General features: G+C 44.1%; 1 long non-coding RNA gene across 4 annotated transcripts in view; it reads left to right on the top strand.

Moving 5' to 3' along the window:
- The window catches only part of LOC117678153 (uncharacterized), a 560,714-nt gene that overhangs the window by 530,324 nt on the left and 9,637 nt on the right, over positions 1-20,753 (top strand). For 3 of the 4 annotated variants that reach the window (XR_009620371.2, XR_009620370.2, XR_015728566.1), the window contains exon 5: positions 17,765-18,074. This is a non-coding gene — a long non-coding RNA (uncharacterized LOC117678153). Of the gene's footprint in view, positions 1-17,761; positions 18,075-20,753 lie in introns of all 4 variants that reach the window. The other variant, XR_015728567.1, reaches the window with a different exon arrangement.

Here is a 20,753-nt window from a genome sequence, read left to right as displayed (position 1 = left end):
TACTGGTTCACAATGGGATCGCACATGTGCAGATTGCTGATGATGACATCCAGGGCGGTGGGCGGAGCTTCCTGCTGGTTTTAACTACTGGTTCTTGCGAACCGGGGGCAACCCACCACTGATTGCCACCCACTGGCACATGGTGACTTCCAAGCATATAAAAATGCAATATAAAAGAAATATAGAACTAAAAATAATGATAATAAAAAAAGAAAAATTGCACACATTGTGACAACACACATTGAGATAGCTTCTTGGATGGGGAGAGAAATGTTTTCAAAGAAGGGGAACAAAAAGAAGAAAGTCCAGTTCAGGGACGGTATTCACTTACCTTCATTACCGGTTCACAAATGCGAGCACACGCACCGCATTTGCGCGTCAAAAACGGGATGTGATTATGTCCAGGCGGGTGGGCAGAGCCTCCCCCGCCGCTACCGGTTCTCCAGAACCTGTCAGAACCTGCTGGATTTCACCCCTGATCTGATAAGAAATAAGTAACAAACGGAGTCCTGGAATAAACAGATGTCTTTTAAACACATTTTTTGCTGAGGAGAATATTATTGGAAAGTTACAGTGACTTTTCCACAATTAAGGCTATTTTTAGCATATTGATAAATAAGGCTATTTTTCATAATCTTGTTTAGACATTTTTTTGTCATCCTTTAATGAAATGCCATCGTCCATAGGTAGTCCTCAGTGTATGGCCGTAATGGAGCTTGCCCATGATGATTGTAAATTGTGGCCATCATACAATGAGCCATCGCATGATTGGACCGGATTTTATGACCTTTTGAGGCAGCCATTAAGTGAACACCATAATCATGAAATGAACCCATTGTTCACTATGAGTCATTTTTGCCCAAAATTCAAAGTGAGCATCAGTTTTCAGCAATATTGTCATAAATCGTGGTCACATGACCCTGGGACACTGCAAATAGTCGTAAATGTGAGTCAGTTGTGGAGTGCCTGAAATGAAGTCATGTGACCACAGTGGGGAGTGGCCATCAGAAAGCCAGAACCAGATTGTAAGTCACTTTTGGGGAATCATTTTGTAACGTCACACGGTCTCACTCTATAGGTTTAAGTAAAGGACTACTGTACACTGCCAAATATTCTTCCCTTTATCTATTGTTTTCTTGAATCATAAGAAATAAGAACAGAATTAGCTGACCAACTGAGTTTCATGTATGTTATTCTTGTATGTTTCTCTTATTCTTATTGTTTATCAAAATATTTTGGATTATGCCAGGTTATTTATTTTTTATTAAATTTAAATGTCACCCATCTCACTATTGAAACGACTCTGGGAGGCTCACCAAGTGATAAAAAGATAATATAAAACAATTAAAATTAACAAGGTTTAAACAGAAACTAAAAATTAAATAGGCACTAAAGTAGAATTAAAGATTAGATAGATTAAGCAGAAGCTAAAAACCAAGAGGATGCTTTATCATCCTGACACCGGTTATTTTAATCCGTCACTGAAAATATAGGGAGAGAGGCTTATTGGTTTCTACTATTTATTAGAAATATTATTTTAATATGTGGCTTCTACACGTCTGGAGGAATCCTGTGCACTGTAGAACTATAGATGCAATTCAAGCCAGTAAATGTAATATATCTAGTCAGTTTTATTCTTTAATAAACTTATTTAGCAATTTGCTACATATTTCTTGGATCGGAGAGCACTGATTGTATCTGTTTTGCTCTCTCACATACAACTATGCACAGGACTTACGTTTTGCCTTTCCTTATGCTAAAGATTGAACTACAATTCCTTCCTTCCTTCCTCCTTTCTTTCTTTCTTTCCTTCTTTCCTTCCTCACTCCTTCCTTCCTTCCTCACTTCTTTCTTTCTTTTTTTCTCCTTCCTTCCTTCCTTCCTTCCTTCCTTCCTTCCTTCCTTCCTTCCTTCCTTCCTTCCTTCCTTCCTTCCCTTCCCTTCCCTTCCCTTCCCTTCCTTCCTTCTCTCCAGGGCAGTTTCCCCTTCACCTTACAGAGATTTAACCAAATTTCCATCATGCTAATCAATTTGAGAGGGAAAAAAAAGTTACCCCAATAAACTTCCATATTTTGCTTTGTGGGGTGATGACGGCTTTGATTTACGGGGGCAAGAATATATTTGTGCAGCAGGGTAAAAACAGAAGCAGGCATGAGTGACACCTGTTTTTCCACGGTTAATCCACACGCGTGAGACCAAACGTGATTTCAGTGACAGGATTTGGAACTTCCCGGTAGAACCGATATAACTCGAAAAAGTCAACAATTATTCTTCGGGGTATTTGAAGTTTGATAGGCATCCTCTTGCAAGGTAAATTGTAAGCATTTCCACCCCCTCCCTTAAATCTCTTCCCCCCCCCTTTCCTTTTTTCAGTAAGCAGGCTAAGCTTGGAGCGGCCAGTCACCCTGGTAACTGCCAGAAAAATTCTCCAGAAGTTTGAAGAGGTCAGCTAACAGGGTCAACAACCCTGGCCTCTTTCTGAGCTGTGGCAAGCCGGCCCCATCCTGCTGGCAGAGTTTTCATCCAGGCCTACCCTGGGAGGGGAATCCCTTCCAGCTCTGATATAAATTTTTTGAGTCAGTTCACAGCCAAGACTCTCCAGGTGGCCTCCAAAATCGATGGTCACCTTTCGACCTTGTCTAACGTCGGCATTGCATCCAACCTAAGCAAGGATTTAGGTAGGAATGACAGCTGGCCACTGAGTGTTATTGGGGACAGCGCAAACAGTTTGAGAAGCTAGGCTGTAGGTATGAAGAGAGCGGGTCATTAAAAGCATATTAAAAAACAATGGCCCAGAGCTGGGGAGAGAAACTGGCTTTTTAGTGGCTGGTTTCATCCAAGCACGGAGTTGTTTCGGGAGTGTGAACCGTAGCAGAGGGCTGCTCTTTTTTTTAAGGTCTTGCTTTTAATGTTGAGCACATTATTATTAATTTTTTTTTCAACCAGAGCAAACAAGAATTTGCTTTAAACCGCCTCTGTCCCTCTTTTTTTTCCTGCAAATATCAGGTCAGTTAATAAAAACAGATGGATTAAAAATTTCAAGCATATGGTCCTTTCCCTCTGTGGCTTAAACGTCTTCCGAGGATTATTAAACGGTGCTTAAATGTGTATCGGAGCCAAGCGCTTTATTAGGATCGCATCCCAGCATAGATAAATTCGTTTGCTGCTTTTTGTGCCCTAAAGTGTGTATTGGTTAAAATCGTTCGAATCACAACAGCATCGTTGGAATCGTTGTGCAGCCTTTTGAATCGCCTCCCGTGAAAATAAAAGAAAATATAAATATAAAAGCCCAATTTATATCTCAAATTTTAAAGCCTATAGATTTTCACAGGACTGATAAATGCTGGACTTTGGTTAGAGTGCACCCAAACAAGCAGGTGCTTTAAAAAAAAACAACCAACAAGAGAAGGAAATTACACAGTATGCAAAAGAAAAAAAAAAAGTCTGGAATGAAGGAATTCAGGTTTAACTAGGCTGTTCCACTTCTGCTTTGTCAAACGAATATTTAAGTATATGTTTGATTCCTTGGAATTGAACAAGGTCCTAACATGGGGAAGAAACACAATCAGCACGAGACAGTAAATATTCCCAGGGTGGTTTTGTGTATGTATTTTAAACTGATACGGAGGTTTGGTAACAACTCAAGGCTGTTTTGGAATTCTTTTGCAAGAGAGTTTATTATGCTGTTTTATGGCCAACAATAGAGTTCAATTGCTCCTGAAAGCTTCCTGTGCAAAGACACTCTCTCGCCCGTGAAACTCGGGCGGACGGGCGAGGTCATTTCAGGCAGCCGATTGGGACATGTGAAAATTGCATTCACACATCAGACTTCCTTGGGTTGTAGGATTCAATGCGTGTTTTAGGGCTTCACACAATGCATGAAACCTTGCACCAAATAAACGGATTTTGGTCCACATCTCAGTCCATCCAGATGAACATTAACCAGGTTTAGTATATAGCCGTGATGGCGAACCTATGACATGCGTGCCACAGGTGGCACACAGAGCCCTGTCTGTGGGCACGCCAGCTGTTGCCCCAGCCCAGCTGCACTGCGCATGTGTGCGCGCCTCCCACTGGCCACCTGATCTTCGGATCTCTGCCATGCACGCGTGGGGGGTGGGGCGCATGCGCGGGGGTGCTTGCATTGCATTTTGGGGGTTCGTGCCCGTGCACCCTCCCCGTGCCCCGTTTTGGGCCTGGAAGGCCTGCACCAACCTGGAAGCCAAAACGGGGCACGGGGGCACCGTGCGAGGCCCCCCCACACCCTGTTTTGGGCCTGGAAAGCCTCCTGCACCAATCTGGAAGTCAGAATGGGGCATGGGGGTGTAGCATGAGGCCCCCCCTGTGCCCCATTTTGGGCCTGGAAAGCATCCTGCACCAACCTGGAAAGCAAAACGGGGTGTGGGGGGCCTCTTGTGGCACCCCAGTGCCCCGTTTTGGCTTCCAGGTTGGTGCAGGAGTCTTTCCAGGCCCAAAATGGGGTGCACGGGGGGCATGGTGCAGGCGTGGGGGACACTATCATTGCATTTTGGGGGTTCGCGTGTATTCGCGCGCATGCTTTGGGCACTCGGCACCAAAAAGGTTAACCATCACTGGTATATAATATACACCAGGGGTGAAATCCAATTTTTTTCCCTACAGGTTCTGTGGGTGTGGCTTGGTGGGCATGGCAGGGGAAAGGTATTGCAAAATCTCCATTCCCACCCCACTCCAGGGGAAGGATACTGCAAAATCTCCATTCCCACCCCACTCTGGGGCCAGCCGGAGGTGGTATTTGCCGGTTCTCCGAACTACTCAAAATTTTCGCTACCAGTTCTCCAGAACCTGTCAGTACCTGCTGGATTTCACCCCGGTATACACATGTGGTATTAGGCCTTGAAAATGGCCTGGTTAAAATATATTGTGTGAACGTAGCCTATTAGCGGGAGACATCACGTCATCCCTTGGCATGTCCTCCCTGCAAGCTCCATTACTGTGCAAAAGCTGAGCATGATCGCTTTGGCAAACAATGAGAGGATACATGAATAATGATCACATGTCCTGCTCAGTCTGATGTTTATTCAGTGGTGGCTTTTCATAGTGCAGGCCGTGTAATGTCCTGAGTAGAACAGGGTTAAGATCTCAACCATCAAGCCTGGGAAAAGACCACAGAACTATAGAATTGGAATAGGACATTTACTACTTTACTCCCTGCAGTGTACAGATAGTCCTTGTCTTATAACAGTTTGTTTAGGGACTGTTCAAAGTTACAATGGCACTGAAAAAAGTGACTTATGACCATTTTTCGCAGTTACGACCTTTGCAGCATCCCCATGAACATGTGATCAGAATTCAGATGCTTGGGGCAACTGGTTCATATTTATGACCAAGGGAGTCACGTGATCCCCTTGGGCGAACGTCTGACCAGCAAAGTCGATGGGGAAGCCAGATTCACTTAACAACCAGGTTACTAACTGAAAACTGCAGTGATTCGCTTAACAACGGTGGCAAGAGAAGGCATAAAATGGGGCAAAAGTCACTTAACAAATGTCTCACTTAACAACATAAATGTTGGGCTCGATTGTGGTCGTACGTCGAGGACTACCTGTATAAAAATCTTACTTAAATATCCGTAATAGATGGTTAATCCAAGATTCTGTTAGAATACAGCCTTCAGTTAGTCCTCGATTTACAATCATTCATTTAGTGACCGAAGTTACAACGGGGACTTATGACTTTTTTCACACTTACTGCTGTCATAGCATGCGCAGTGGCCAGCATGACATCACAGAGCACTGTTACCGTCACACCGAAGTGGTACCTATTTATCTACTCGCATTTGCATGCTTTTGCACTGCTAGGTGGGCAGGAGCTGGGGTGAGGACGGGAGCTCACTCTGTCGTGTGGTGCTCAGGTCTCAAACCTGGGCTGCTGGCTTTTCATCCGACAAGCCCAGGGTCTTAAAGCCAGCAACTGAGGTTCGAGACCCGAGCATCGCACAACAGGGTAAGCTCCCATCCTTTCAAAAGCATGCAAATGTGAGTAGATAACTAGGTACCATTTCAGTGGGAAAGCATGCAAATGTGAGTAGATAACTAGGTACCATTTCGGTGGGAAGGTAACAGCGCTCCGTGATGTCCTGCTGGTCACATGATCAAGAAATGTCTTCAGACACTGAGATAGCATGCGGTCCCAAATTGAGGACTCCATGTATCAAATTCTACTCTTCGACGGGTACTGGGTTTTAACTGCTCCGACTATTAAGAAGCCTAGTTCAACACTCAACCAGATTCTATCCTCCTATAAGATAAGATTATGATTTCAAATGTTCTACATTTGGGGACAACAGAAAACAGGTGTTGCGCTTGCATTTCTTCCACGTGAAACCACTTCAAGGACTTTCTGCCTGTAGACATACAAAAAAATGTAGGCCAGTTAAGGGTTTAGCAGCCCTATCAATAAAAGATCTAGTGGCTTAGAGCCATATCAGTAGTAAAAAAAAACATCAAAACTGGGTGTGCAGCCAAGAACCTGAGAACATCTCTGGATGTTGATGGAACAAACTGGAGAAAGCAGCTGGGGAAAAGCTGTTCTCGTTTGTTCTATCAATATCAATAGCCACTCTCAGGATCTGCCCAAACCCGAAATATTTTTTTTCCCCAAAGTCTTTTCTATTGGTTCTGTTCCGAACCAAAAGGCCGGAGAAAATGTTATGCGAAACTATTAGGATGCTTTAATGGAGTCTTCTCAGAATTTGTACAAGGTCCTGGATTTGCGGGATAGAGGAGTGTTGAGTCAAACCAATGAAATACAGGTAAGTCCTCAACTTAGGCCACAATTGAGCCCAATGTTTATGTTGCTAAACGAGACAGTTGTTAAGTGAACTTTGCCCAGTGGTGGGATTCAAATAATTTAACAATCGGTTCTCTGCCCTAATGAATGGCTGGGTGGGTATGGCCATGGTGGGTGTGGCCATGGTGTGTGACAGGCAGCACTCAGCCTCCTGCACCCCCCCTGGGGGCAAAAACGGGCCATGGGGGGACGCACCCCTCCTGTGCCCCATTTTGGGCCTAGGAGGCCTCAGTGAAGCCTCCTGGGAGCAAAAACGGGCTGTGGGGGGGGGGCGCCACACACCCCCATGTCCTGTTTTGGGCCTAGGAGGCCTCCCTGCACTTACCTGGGAGCCAAAATGGGGTGCATGGGGACACCTGGAAGGGGCGGGGAAGGGAGGGACAGGGCCAGCCAACAATTTAACTACTGGTTCACCTGAACCGGCCCGAACCAGCTGAATCCCACCACTGATTTTGCCCCATTTGACGACCTTTTGCCACACCTGCTATGGGAATCACTGCAGTTGTTAAGTTAGGTAACATGGTTGTTAAGAGAATCTGTCTTTCCCATTGATTTTGTTGGTCAGAAGGTCACAAAAGGAGACCCCAGGACAGTGCAGCCATCGTGAATATGAATCGGTTGCCAACCTTTCATTTAGTGACCGTTTGAAGTTACAACGGTACTGAAAAAAGTTGGCTGATGACCGTTTTCCACACTTTCGACTCCTGCAACATGCCCATGGCCACGTGATCAAAATTCGGATGCCTGGCAACTGGTTCATATTTATGACTGTGGCAATATCCCGGGGTCATGTGATCACCTTTTGCGACCTTCTGACAAGGAAAATCAATGGGGAAGCCAGAATCACTTAACAACCATGTTAGTAGCTTAACTGCACTGATTTACTTAACTACTGTGGCAAGAAAGGTTATAATAGAATAATAGTAGAATAGTAGTAGTAATACTACTATTATTAATTAAAAATATTATTATTAGAAAGAAAGGTTATAGTAGAATAATAGTAGAATAGTAGTAGTAATACTACTATTATTAATTAAAAATATTATTAGAAAGAAAGGTTATAGTAGAATAATAGTAGAATAGTAGTAGAAATACTACTATTATTAATTAAAAATATTATTATTAGAAAGAAAGGTTATAGTAGAATAATAGTAGAATAGTAGTAGTAATACTACTATTATTAATTAAAATATTATTATTAGAAAGGTTATAGTAGAATAATAGTAGAATAGTAATAGTAATACTACTATTATTAATTAAAAATTATTATTATTAGAAAGAAAGGTTATAGTAGAATAATAGTAGTAGTAATACTACTATTATTAATTAAAATTATTATTATTAAAAAGAAAGGTTATGTAGAATAGTAGTAGAATAGTAGTAGTAATACTACTATTATTAATTAAAAATTATTATTATTAAAAAGAAAGGTTATAGTAGAATAGTAGTAGAATAGTGGGACATGGTGTCTCAATGGCTAAGATGCTGAGTTTGTTCATCGAAAAGTTGGCAGTTCAGCAGTTCGAAACCCTAGTGCCACGTAACGGGGTGAGCTCCCGTTACTTGTCCCAGCTTCTGCCAACCTAGCAGTTCGAAAGCACGTAAAAAATGCAAGTAGAAAAATAGGGACCACCTTTGGTGGGAAGGTAACAGCGTTCCATGCGCCTTTGGCGTTTAGTCATGCTGGCCACATGACCACAGAGACGTCTTCGGACAGCGCTGGGTCTTTGGCTTTGAAACAGAGATGAGCACTGCCCCCTAGAGTCGGGAACAACTAGCACACATGTGCGGGGGAACCTTTACCTTGACCTTTTAGTAGAATAGTAGAATAACAGAGTTGGAAAGGACCTTGGAGGTCTTCTAGTCCAACCCCCAGCTCAAGGAGGAATTCCTATAACATTTCAGACAAAGGGCTGCCCTATCTCTCTTAAAAACCTCCAGTATAATGGTATAATTATAAAAGGGGGGAATATTAACTGATTCAACTGTCTCGCTCAGCAACAGAAATTTTGAGCTTGATTGTTGTCTTAAACTGAGGACTATCTCTATCAGAGAGTACTTTTTGACCAAGGACCCTTTACATATGTTGGCCATCAACTCCCAAAATAATCCCTATCATGCTGGACAGGGATTATCAGTATTGAAGTTCATCAGACTTGGAAAAAAACCTAATTGGGGAAATCCATACAAAATAATAATGACGGAAGATACAGATGCAGATACAGGTTAACAGAGTTGGAAGGGACCTTGTAGGTCATCTAGTCCAACCCCGCCCAAGCAGGAGACCCTACACCATTTCTGACAAAATGGCCGTCCAATCTTTTCTTGAAAGCCTCCAGTGATGAAGCTCCCACAACTTCCGAAGGCAACTTCTGTCCATGGGTTGATTGTTCTCACTGTCAGAAAATTCCTCCTTATTTCCATGTTGAATCTCTCCTTGATCTGTTTCCATCCATTATTCCTTGTCTGGCCTCCAGGTGCCTTGGAAAATAGCTTGACCCCTTCCTCTCTGTGGCAGCCCCTCAAATATTGGAAGGCTGCTATCATGTCTCCCCTGGTCCTTCTCGTCACTAGACTAGCCAGGACCAGTTCCTGCAACCGTTCATTGTATGTTTTAGCCTCCAGTCCCCTAATCATCCTGGTTGCTCTTCTCTGCACTTTTTCTAAAGTCTCAACATCTTTTTTATAGTGTGGTGCAGAGGTGGGTTCTAATTTTTTTTACTACCGGTTCTGTGGGTGTGGCTTATTTTGTGGGCGTGGCTTGATGGTCATGTGACAATTATTTAGGATTTAGCAGAGGTACTGGTATACCAGGCTTCTAACTGCTTGCAGAGCTGTACCGGTCTACCCATTTATTTTTGCAGGCACTGATCTACTCATATATTTTTGCAGGCACTGGTCTACCCATTTATTTTTGCAGGCACCGGTCTACTCATTTGTTTTCTTTTAACACTGATCAGCTGTAGGGCGGCTCTTTGAAGCCCTGCGGCAAGAGTTTAAACAGTTTTTTCCCCTCTAGCCATCAGCTGGGACTCAGTAGGCAGCAATAGATTGGGGGTGGGACCAAATAAAAGGTAAGAATAACGTGGGGGTGGGGGGCGTGGGGCTGGCAAACCCGGTTCGGTGACATCATATCGTTACCGCTACCAGCTCGGGAGAACTGGGCCGAATTGGGAGGAACCCACCACTGATGTGGTGACCAAAACTGGATCAGTACTCTAGGTGTGGTCCTACTAAGGCTTTATAGAGTGGTATTAGTACCTCACTTGCTCTTGATTGTATCCCCCTGTTAATGCAACTTAGGTTATATAAAATAAAGCCTTCGCTCCAGCCTGGTAAATACAATCAAGGATCCTGTTGCAAAACACCGATAAATTGTCAATTTTGCAGAGACCCGCTCCGAGAAGAGAAGCTTAATGTCGCCCACTCGTCGTTTTTGTTGTTTGGCGACTCTTGCATGCTCCTGTTGCTTCCAGTTGCGTAAGTGGTCGCATTTTGCCAACGTGTCAATTTTCTAGAGCTGCCACGGGTTACGGGCAAAGTCAGTGAACTATGAGAAAAGGTGGATTTGTCAGCTCAGCACTGCGCGCTGAACAAGCAATTGCAAAAAAAGATAAGCAAGCATTTCCCTGGTGCTTCAGCATTTCAAGGGGGCCCCCAAAAAGGCAAGGCTGAATGCAGGGTGGGGGGTGGGGTGGGGAATTGTTAAAGGGACAGCATCGCCCGAGAGCAGAGAAGGCTGGAGAGAAAGGGAGCCGGATTTCTTCCTTTTATTCATTTCACTTGGATTCTCTCTGACATCATGAAAGAAGCTCGCAAGCTTCTTTCAGACTGCTTTGCACAGAACATCGTTCCTCATTCTGGCCTTCCAAACTGAACAGGCAACACCTTTGTCTCTGCTCAATTGCTTGCAGATCGGAGAGGGATTAACTGGAATTGTAACCTGTAGCAACTTTGGCAATTCCAGACTTTAGACGCCCTTGGAAAGGCGTTTTGAATTGACATACGTGATCTAGGTGGAGAGCAGAACATTAGGTGGATAGGAGTGGGGTGGGATGGGGTGGGGGAAATGGTCAACTCCTGGCCCCTACCTAACTAGGCCATTACCTAGTTCTTGTTTTCCTTCTGGGATCAGATGTACGTCTGATCTGTCCTTGGTCCTTTACTGAGTCTCCGTAGAACAGAAAGCAACACCATGAGAATAGAATAGAGTAGAGTAGAGTAGAGTAGAGTAGAGTAGAGTAGAATAGAATAGAATAGAATAGATGGAAATTAATCAAGAAGAGAAGCAACCTAGAACTAAGAAGAAATTTTCTGACAGAACAATTAACCAGTGGAACAACTTATCTCCAGAAGTTGTGAATGCTCCAACATTGGAAGTTTTTTAAAGAAGAGATTGGATAACCATTGGTCTGAAGTGGCGGAGGGTTTCCTGCCTAAGCAGGGGGTTGGACTAGAAGACCTCCAAGGTCCCTTCCAACTCTGTTATTCTCTTCTCTTCTCTTCTCTTCTCTTCTCTTCTCTTCTCTTCTCTTCTCTTCTCTTCTCTTCTCTTCTTCCTTTCCTTTCCTTCCCTTCCCTTCCATTCTAATCCTCTCTTCTCTTCTCTTCTCTTCTCTTCTCTTCTCTTCTCTTCTCTTCTCTTCTCTTCTCTTCTCTTCTCTTCTCTTCCCTTCCCTTCCCTTCCCTTCCCTTCCCTTCCCTTCCATTCCGAAATGGAATGGAATGGAATGGAACGGAACGGAACGGAACGGAACGGAACGGAACGGAACGGAACAGAACAGAACAGAACAGAACAGAACAGAACAGAACAGAATAGAATAGAATAGAATAGAATAGAAATCCAAGTTATGCAAAGAAGTGTGTGCAGGAGAGTAAAAACAGGAGTGAGGTTGGCTAAGCAGAACTAAGCTACTAGCCAACCTGGTGGGGCGGAGGGAATGAAGAATCAAACCTATAATTAAGTACACATAATGAAGGAAAATGGTGTTTCTTTAGTAGCTTGGGATGAATTTCATCCGTAGAGGCAGGCCAGCTGCAGCTGGTTCATGATTCTACCTACAAGAAGGTCAAGGGAGGAATGGCACGGTGAGGGCAACTCTTAGTACTCACCAAGATGGCCGGTCAGCAAACTGTGTAAATGAGGAGGTGGGTGTAGTTGTGGCCTCAAATGTGCCACAGAAACTTTTGTAATACAGTTAGGTATGTGTGGGCTTCTCTGAAGAAGTGGGAAACGGAACATGCGAAGTCCATTGAATAATTAAGGAGTTGGGTAGCACTTTTTCCAGCTACAGGCAGTCCTTGAGTTACAACCACAATTGAGCCGTGCAATTATAGTCATAAATCATGATGGTCATAAAGCAATAAAACCGGAAGTGATTTTACATGTAATTTTTTTTAAAATGGAGGTTGTTAAGTGAACATGGCAGTCGTAAAAGCGAACACCGTGGTCCTAAAGCAAACACAGCTCGTATTTATGGCAGTTGCAGTGTCCTGGGCGTCACACAATCCCCTTTTGTGACCTTCAAAGTCAATGGGGGGGAAGCCAGATTCACTTAACAACCGTGTCACTAGCTTAACATCTTAACGGCTGTGGGAAAAGAAAGATCCTAAAATGGGGCAAAACTCACTTAGCAACCGTCTCCCTTAGCAATGGAAATTTTGAGCTTAATTGTGGTCGTAAGTCGAAGACTGTAATGGAAAGAATATATATATATATTAAGAGGCAGGAAGAAGGGAAAAAGGACACATGAGTATGCCTGAAGTCCTAAAAAAAGCCACAAACTTGGTGGTTTTTTTTTTTTTTTTTTGTAAAATAGGAGGGGAGGCCTGTGATTCAGAAGTTAACCCAAACCCAGGAACTCCATAGCCACCTAGAGACCAGAACTGGAGTTTCCCCCATATTTGTGGGCCATTCATCCAATCTGTTTCTCCCCCAACGCTTTCTCTTTTCTGCTGCAAATGACACCGACAGGACCAGAAAATAATAAGAATAAAACGGGCCTGCATTTATGCAGCGGGGAACAGGGGCACAAGGCATGCAATCTTACCCATGGAAGAATGGCGAGGTCTTTGAAACAGTAAATAATGACTTGGCCTCCGATCATCTTAAACCCAGGCCTGATGGGTGAGGTCGTTCAGGCATCCGAGGCCTTTTCCATTAAGAGCTTTAAGAAGGAAGAGTGCGGGCTTAACGCCAATCCCCTGCTTCGGAGGCAAGCATGGTGGGCGTAATATGATCGCGGAACAACATGCCATGAGCAAACAGGTTACCCCATTCTGGGGTGGGAGAAGCCTCGTCTGCCATCATCTGTCAGAAGGATTGTATGTGTGTGCGGTGCCGGAGAAGACATTTTGCTGTATCTCTGAAAGCCAGGGTGGCAGGTCGTAAGGGGGTGGAGGGTCTCCCCCCACCCACCCTGCTTAGTGGGTAATTGTGAGATGAAAAACGGGAGAATTAAAATAACACAGTTCTTTGGAGAAAGTGCCAAAAATGCATGTGCAGAAAAGGAGGACGGTTTAGTTTTTACATCATGCTTGATGTATATATTACCTCCAGCACTCTTAAGTGGGATGGTCTTAAGAGTGATTGCCGATCTCTGGACAGAAAGTACAGAATTGAACCTGAGGGAGCAAGGCTAAATCTAAACCTTACCTTAAAAAGAGCCAGTTTGGTATAGTGGTTAAGGTGCTGCCCTAAGAAACCAGGAGACCGTGAGTTCTAGTCCCACTTTAGGCATGAAAGTTGGTCGGGTAACTTTGGGCCAATCACCAGGAGATTGTGAGTTCTAGTCCCACCTTAGGCGTGAAAGTTGGTCAGGTGACTTTGGGCCAATCAACAGGAGACTTTGAGTTCTGGTTCTGCGGTTAGGCATGGAAGTCGTTTGCGTGACTTTTGGGCCAATCACCAGGACGCTGTGAGCTCTAGTTCCGCCTTAGGCATAAAAACTAATTGGGTGACTTTAGGCCAATCACCAGGAGACTGTGAATTCTAGTTCCACTTTAGGCATGGAAGTTGTTTGGGTGACTTTGGGCCAATCACCAGGAGACTGTGAGTTCTAGTTCCGCCTTAGGCATAAAAACTAATTGGGTGACTTTAGGCCAATCACCAGGAGACTGTGAATTCTAGTTCCACTTTAGGCATGGAAGTTGTTTGGGTGACTTTGGGCCAATCACCAGGAGACTGTGAATTCTAATTCCGTTTTAGGCATGAAAATTGACTGGGTGACTTTGGACTAGTCACTGGGAGCGTGTGAATTCTAGCCCTGTCATACTAGCATGAAAACTGGCTGGCCAATCATCAGGAATGTGTGAGTTCTAGTCCTGCCTTTGGCATGAAAGCTGGCTGGGTGACTTCGGGCTAATTATTCTCTCTCTCAACCCAACCTACCTCACAGGATTGTTGTTGTGGGGAAAATAGACGGAGGAAGGAGTATGATGCATGTGTGCTGCCTTGAGTTACTTATAAAAATAATAAAGGCAGGATAAAAAAAACATTCTAATCAATAATAATCCAAGAAAAAAAAAAAAAGAAGGAAGCTGGATCTCAGCTGGCTCTGAGCTGCACCAGTGGCAGGGACCCCATTCACTACAAACAGCCACCTTGTTAGTAAACACTTTCCTTTTACTCTCTCTCTCTTTCTCTCTCTCTCCTCGTTAGTCCCAAGTTATGATAACATGTCCGATAACATGTAAGCAGCTTACAGAAATCTTATCAGTCCACGCAGCACACAATGCAACAATTAACTCTTAATGGCAGCTGCTTCTAACGAGGAGTGACAGATCGTAAATTATGTCTGAATTGGCTCCTTCCACACTGGAGGAGCCCTCGCTGCCCTCCAGCTGCCCCCCTTCCCCAAGTTGCCCTCCCAGCCTTAATCCCGCTTGGACGGGTGCCGTGCGCCACTGCGCTTCCCCCCCCAGAGAACCTGGGCACAGTTGTCTTCTCCAACCAGCGAACAATCTTTGTTTCTGTTGCCTTATTAGGCCAAAGACCCGAGCAGCCAGCTATGGCATCAACAGGCCCCGCAGGCAGAAAACTCAGCAGGCCCAGCCAGCTCCCAACAAACCTCTTTTTATATCCTCCCGGTTTCTAGGAAGCGTTTCTTGATGGTGGAGCCCTGCTGCTGATGACTCAGATCTGTGGTGGGCTCGGAGAGCTGTCCTGTAAGTGGGGTGCACTGTGAAACAGCGGCTCCCATTCATTAAAGGTTTTGTGTGTAATAAACCACCCAAAAAAAGAAAAAAAAAACGGGGGGAAAGGGGAGGGAGGAAGGGAAGGGAAAGAAGCAGCTGCATGGAAGGAACAAACAAGCTAGCTCATTCTTTGGGAGCCAAAAGTTTCTCATTTGCCGCTGGGCAGTTTTTGGCATCCTTTGGAGTGGACAATGCCAGTCTCTTTTTTCTCTCTCTTTTCTTCTTCTTCTTCTTCTTCTTCTTCTTCTTCTTCTTCTTCTTCTTCTTCTTCTTCTTCTTCTTCTTCTTCTTCTTCTTCTTCTTCTTCTTCTTCTTCTTCTCCTCCTCCTCCTCCTCCTCCTCCTCCTCCTCCTTTTCCTTTTCCTTCTCCTTCTCCTCCTCCTCCTCCTCCTCCTTTATTCTTGATGAATGTATTTTATGCTCCTTATGTACACTGAGAGCATATACACCAAAGACAAATTCCTTGTGTGTCCAATCACACTTGGCCAATAAGGAATTCTATTCTATTCTATTCTATTCTATTCTATTCTATTCTATTCTATTCTATTCTATTCTATTCTATTCTATTCTATTCTAGTCTAGTCTAGTCTAGTCTAGTCTAGTCTAGTCTAGTCTAGTCTAGTCTATTCTATTCTTTTCTTTTCTTTTCTTTTCTTTTCTTTTCTTTTCTTTTCTTTTCTTTTCTTTTCCTTTCTTTTCTTTTTTTAAAAATTTGATTTATATGCCGCCCTTCTCCGGAGACTCAGGGCGGCTTACAATGTGTTAAGCAATAGCCTTCATACTTTTGTATATTTATACAAAGTCAGCTTATTGCCCCCACAAAGTGGGTTTTCAATTTACCTACCTTAGAAAGGATGGAAGGCTGAGTCAACCTTGAGCCTGGTGAGATTCGAACTTACAGTAATTGCAGACAGCTGGTGTTAATCACAATGCTATCAGTCTGCTGAGCCACCAGGCCCTTATCCTCTCCTCTCCTCTCCTCTCCTCTCCTCTCCTCTCCTCTCCTCTCCTAACCTATCCTATTCTTCTTCTCCTTCTTCCCCTCCTCCTCCTCCTCCTCCTCCTCCTCCCAGTCCTGCATCTAAGAACTCCTGAGATCCAAGAAACATCTTTGCTGGGGACCCAAAATGTAGGCACAAGTTGAATAGAGAAAGAAAAGCAACATGTGGGGATGTTAGAAAGTGTAAAGTAAGTGTGTGTGTGTTTGTATATTTGTGTGTGTGTGTGTGTGTCAGGGAGAGAAGAAGAGTCTTGGATCAAGCTGGTCCCCCAGAGTAGGGGTGCGACGGTGTTGTGGTTCTTGGGCAGCCGCAGAACGAAGCATCTCATGAACGATGGGAAATGGTTGTTGAAAAAGGTGTGTGTGCTTCTGCCAAGGAAGGAGTGACCTGGTCACGAGCAGCTGAGATCAGCAGGGGTGGCATCTGAGAAAACGGCATAATTAAAAAAAAAAAAAAAAAGGAATCAGAAAAGCCACTAGCCGAAAATAGAAGCCCAACCACAGCTCTGCCTGAAGAACTCTGTGTATTTTCTTGCCAAATAGGGAGATACGTGCATTTTTTTAAAAAAAGAAAAAGAGATAAATATGTATCAGAAAAAGAAAGACAGAGCTAGGACAGATGGCATTTGGAAAAGTGAGGATACGGATCGTTCATAATCCTGGGGGGAAAAAATGGAGGATTTCCTTGCCCATTTATTTGCAAGTAGATCCTTTGAACGAGTGGGATTTCCCCTATAGAAGTTGTACTGAAGTTGCCCTCGACATACAACAGTTCATTTAGTGACCATCCGAAGTTATGATGTCACTAAAAAAAGTGATGTATTTCATACTTACGACCGATGCAGCATCCCTCAAAGCCATTTACAACAAGCTGTTTACAATAAGCCATTTACAAAGCGATTGCACAGTGTGATATCTTTTCATTTTCTCTTCCTTGTACAGGTAGTCCTCGTCTTACAGCCATTCATTTAGTGACCGTTCAAAGTGATAATGGCACTGAAAAAAAGAGGTGTATGAACTTTTTTCATACTTACGACTGCGGCATTCCCCCACCCCATGATCATGTGATCACACGATCAAGGTTTGGATATTTGGCAACTGGCATGTATTTATGACACTGTCCCAGTGATCACTTTTTGTGGCCTTCTGATGAGCAAAGTCCACGGGGGAAGCCAGATTCACTTAACAACCGTGTTACTAACTTAACACCTGCTGCGATTCACTGAACAACTGTGTCAAGAAAGGGCGTAAAATGGGGGGGGGAAATTGGCTTAACAACTGTCCCACTTAGCAAAACAAATTTGGGACTCAATTGTGGTCGTAAGAGGAGGACTACCTGTAGCTGACTCTATTGTCCACGGGAAAACCAACAAAAGGAGTTACCAATTCCCTTCCTTCCTACGAAGGGCCAGTGGTGGTATTGAAATCCAGAGGTGGGATTCACATACCTTCCCTACAGGTTCGCAAATCTGAGCGAGTGCGTGCACACGCTCGCTTTGTTCGCACGCGCCACCTCTGTGCAAGCGCAGTGCTCGCACATTACATCCAGGCAGGTGGGCGGAGCTTCCCTCAATCACCACTACCGGTTCACCGGAACCGGACAGAACCGGCTGAATCCCACCACTGTTGAAATCCCATCACCCTTTGCAGTATTTGCAATATTTGCAAATTTGCATCCTTTGCCATTTTTGCTTGGAATGCCCAGCTAAGAATCCTTCTCCCTCTCTTTCCAAGCAGGTGCAAGGCCTTGTGGGAATCCTGAAGAACGATCCACCTCCATGCTTCTCCACGGTGTGTGTGTGTGTGTGGCAAAAAAAACAAACACATTCGAAGAGTCCTTCCATCCCGGATGAGCCTAGACCCGAACTGACCTCTCTGAAGCTATCCAGCATCTCCCAAGATCACCAGCATTATGTCCCTTTGGGACAGGATTTCCCCCCCCCACGGATGCATCACAGTGGCAGACATTTGGGGTTTCCTGGAATCCCTGCAGGTGTTTGTGAATTGCAAAGGGCTCTCATTCAGAGCCTCACATCTGCAACCCATCGTGAGTATTTGGGGAGATGACCAGGCTTTGTTTGTTTGTTGGTCCGGCTGGATGGCTGACTGACTGACTGAAGGGCCTAGAGCTCTTGATCAAAGGTCATTCACAGAATAGCTTTGCTCTCTAGACTTTACTGGACTTCAACCTTCCTGAATCATGCCTGCCAGCCCCCCTGGCCTTTCAAAGCCAGAAGAGCTGGCTAATAAATTTTCAGTGAAGCAGAGACCTTCCGGCAGAGAAACGGAGAATCATCTAGGTTGGGTGTCATCATCACCCTCGTCGTGGTCACAGCTTTAACATCCGATGATGTCCCTGTACAGCCTCATGTGGGCGGTGATCGTTTTTATCATTATCATCATTATCTCTAATGAACAATGAATGCTAATGTTTTCATCCAGATAATCCCTTATATTATTTATTAATTATCTTGATTGATGGGAGGAGAAATTAAACAAAGGAGACTATTTATTTATCGGTTTATTTATTGGTTCGATTTATATGCCGCCCTTCTCCGGAGACTCAGGGCGGCTTACAATGCGTTAAGCAATAGCCTTCATACTTTTGTATATACCTGCTTAGTAGGGCTTTCGCTCCCCCCTAAGCGGTGTTCTTTTTTTATACAAAGTCAGTTTATTGCCCCCACAATCCGGGTCCTCATTTTACCTACCTCGGAAGGATGGAAGGATGAGTCAACCTTGAGCCTGGTGAGATTTGAACTTGCAGTAATTGCAAGCAGCTAGTAGCTAAGTGCTACTTAACAGCACTTTAGTCGGCTGCACCACCAAGGCTCTTCTACTGAATTGTCCTTTCCTTTTCTGGTGGCAATACAGAAGTGGTGTGCCGTTGCATGATATTTTTTCCCATTTCTAGGAGTGGGAAATTTGCTGCTGGAATCTTATTTAAATACTAATGGTACCGGACTCTACTTAACTTCAAAAACTAAGGACAGTGGGCCGAATACTCTCATCTGCTGAGATATCATATAAACTCGATTTATTTTATTTGTTTATTTATTTATTTATTTATTTATTTATTTATTTATTTATTTATTTATTTATTTATTTATTTATTGGGTTTATATGCCGCCCTCTCTCCAAAGGACTCAGGGCGGCTCACAACAATAAATACACAAATTCTATTATAAAATATAACAAATATAAGAACCCGTTAAAATCACATTTAAAACCCCTTCAGTCCAATCCAGCCAGGCCAAATAGCCATGTTTTAAGATCACGGCAGAAGGAGAGAAGGTCAGGAGCCACCTGGAGCTCCAGGGGGAGCTGATTCCACAGAGTAGGCGCGCCCACAGAGAAGTCCCGCTCCCTGGGAGTCAACAGTCGACACTCTCTGGCCGACAGGACCCCAAGGAGGCCCTCCCTGTGAGAATGCACTGGGCGATGGGGAGCTGTTGCTGGCCGCAGATGGTCCGCCAGGTATCCTGGGCCTAAGCCAGGGCTCAGAATACCTTGTGATCCTGAAAAAAGACAAATTCAGTAACCAGATAACAGAATAACAGAGTTAGAAGGGACCTTGGTGGTTTTCTAGTCCAACCCCTGGCTCAAGCAGGAAACCCTGTACGATTTCAGACAAGTGGTCATCCAATCTCTTCTTAAAAACCTTCAGTAATGGAGCATCAACAATTTCTGAAGGCCAGTTATTCCACAGATTGTTTTGTCAGGAAATTCCTCCCTAGTTCTAGGTTGCTTTTCTCCTTGATTAATTTCCACCCATTGCTTCTTGTCCTGCCCTCAGGTGCTTTGGAGAATAGTTTGACTCTCTCTTCTTTGTGGCAGCCCCTGAGATATCGCAACACTGCTATCATGTCACACCCCTAGTCCTTCTTTTCATTAAACTAGGGAGAAGGCAGCCAAACTCTGATCCTTACCAGACTTCAACTTTATGTGTTCTGACATTTTTGGGATACTTGACTTACAACCACAACTGGGACCAGAATTCTCACTGATAAACAAGGCGGTTGTTAAGTGAGCCATGCCCAAGTTTATGACCTTTCTTGCCATGGTTGCTAAGTGAATTACTGCAGGTAGGCGAATCCGGCTTTCCGCATTGACTTTCTTGTTAGAAACTGGCTAGGATGGTTGCAAATGGCATTCACATGACTCTGGGTGCCGAAACCATCATAAAGACATGCCAGTTGCTAAGCACCCAAATTTTGATCACGTAACTGTGAGGATGCTGCAACAGTTGTAAGTGCGCGGAAGGGTTGTAAAAATTGCCAACATTTCCATTGCTAAGCAAGAACAGCTGTGAAGTGAGCTTTGCCTCATTGTACGGCCTTTCTTGCCACAGTTGTTAAGTGAATCACTGCAGTTGTTAAGTTAGGAACATGGTTGTTAAGTGGATCTGGCTTCCCCGTTGACTTTGCTTGTCAGGAGTTTACAAAAGGATCACGTCACTCTAGGGCGCTGCAACTGTCACATGTACAGGTCAGTTTCCAAGCGTCTGAATTTTGATCACATGACTCCGAGGATACACTGCATTGGGTGGGTGGGTGTTATTTTATTTATTTTTTAAAATGTGTCTGAGAGTGGAATAGAATAGAATAGGGAATGGAATAGGGAATAGAATAGAATAGAATAGAATAGAATAGAATAGAATAGAATAGAATAGAATTCTTTATTGGCCAAGTGTGATTGGACACACAAGGAATTTGTCTTTGGTGCA

This window comes from Pantherophis guttatus, chromosome 6, assembly GCF_059756535.1.
Source record: "Pantherophis guttatus breed Tessera chromosome 6, ASM5975653v1, whole genome shotgun sequence".
Lineage (NCBI taxonomy): Eukaryota > Metazoa > Chordata > Lepidosauria > Squamata > Colubridae > Pantherophis > Pantherophis guttatus.
This window is presented reverse-complemented; position numbering and strand designations above follow the sequence as displayed.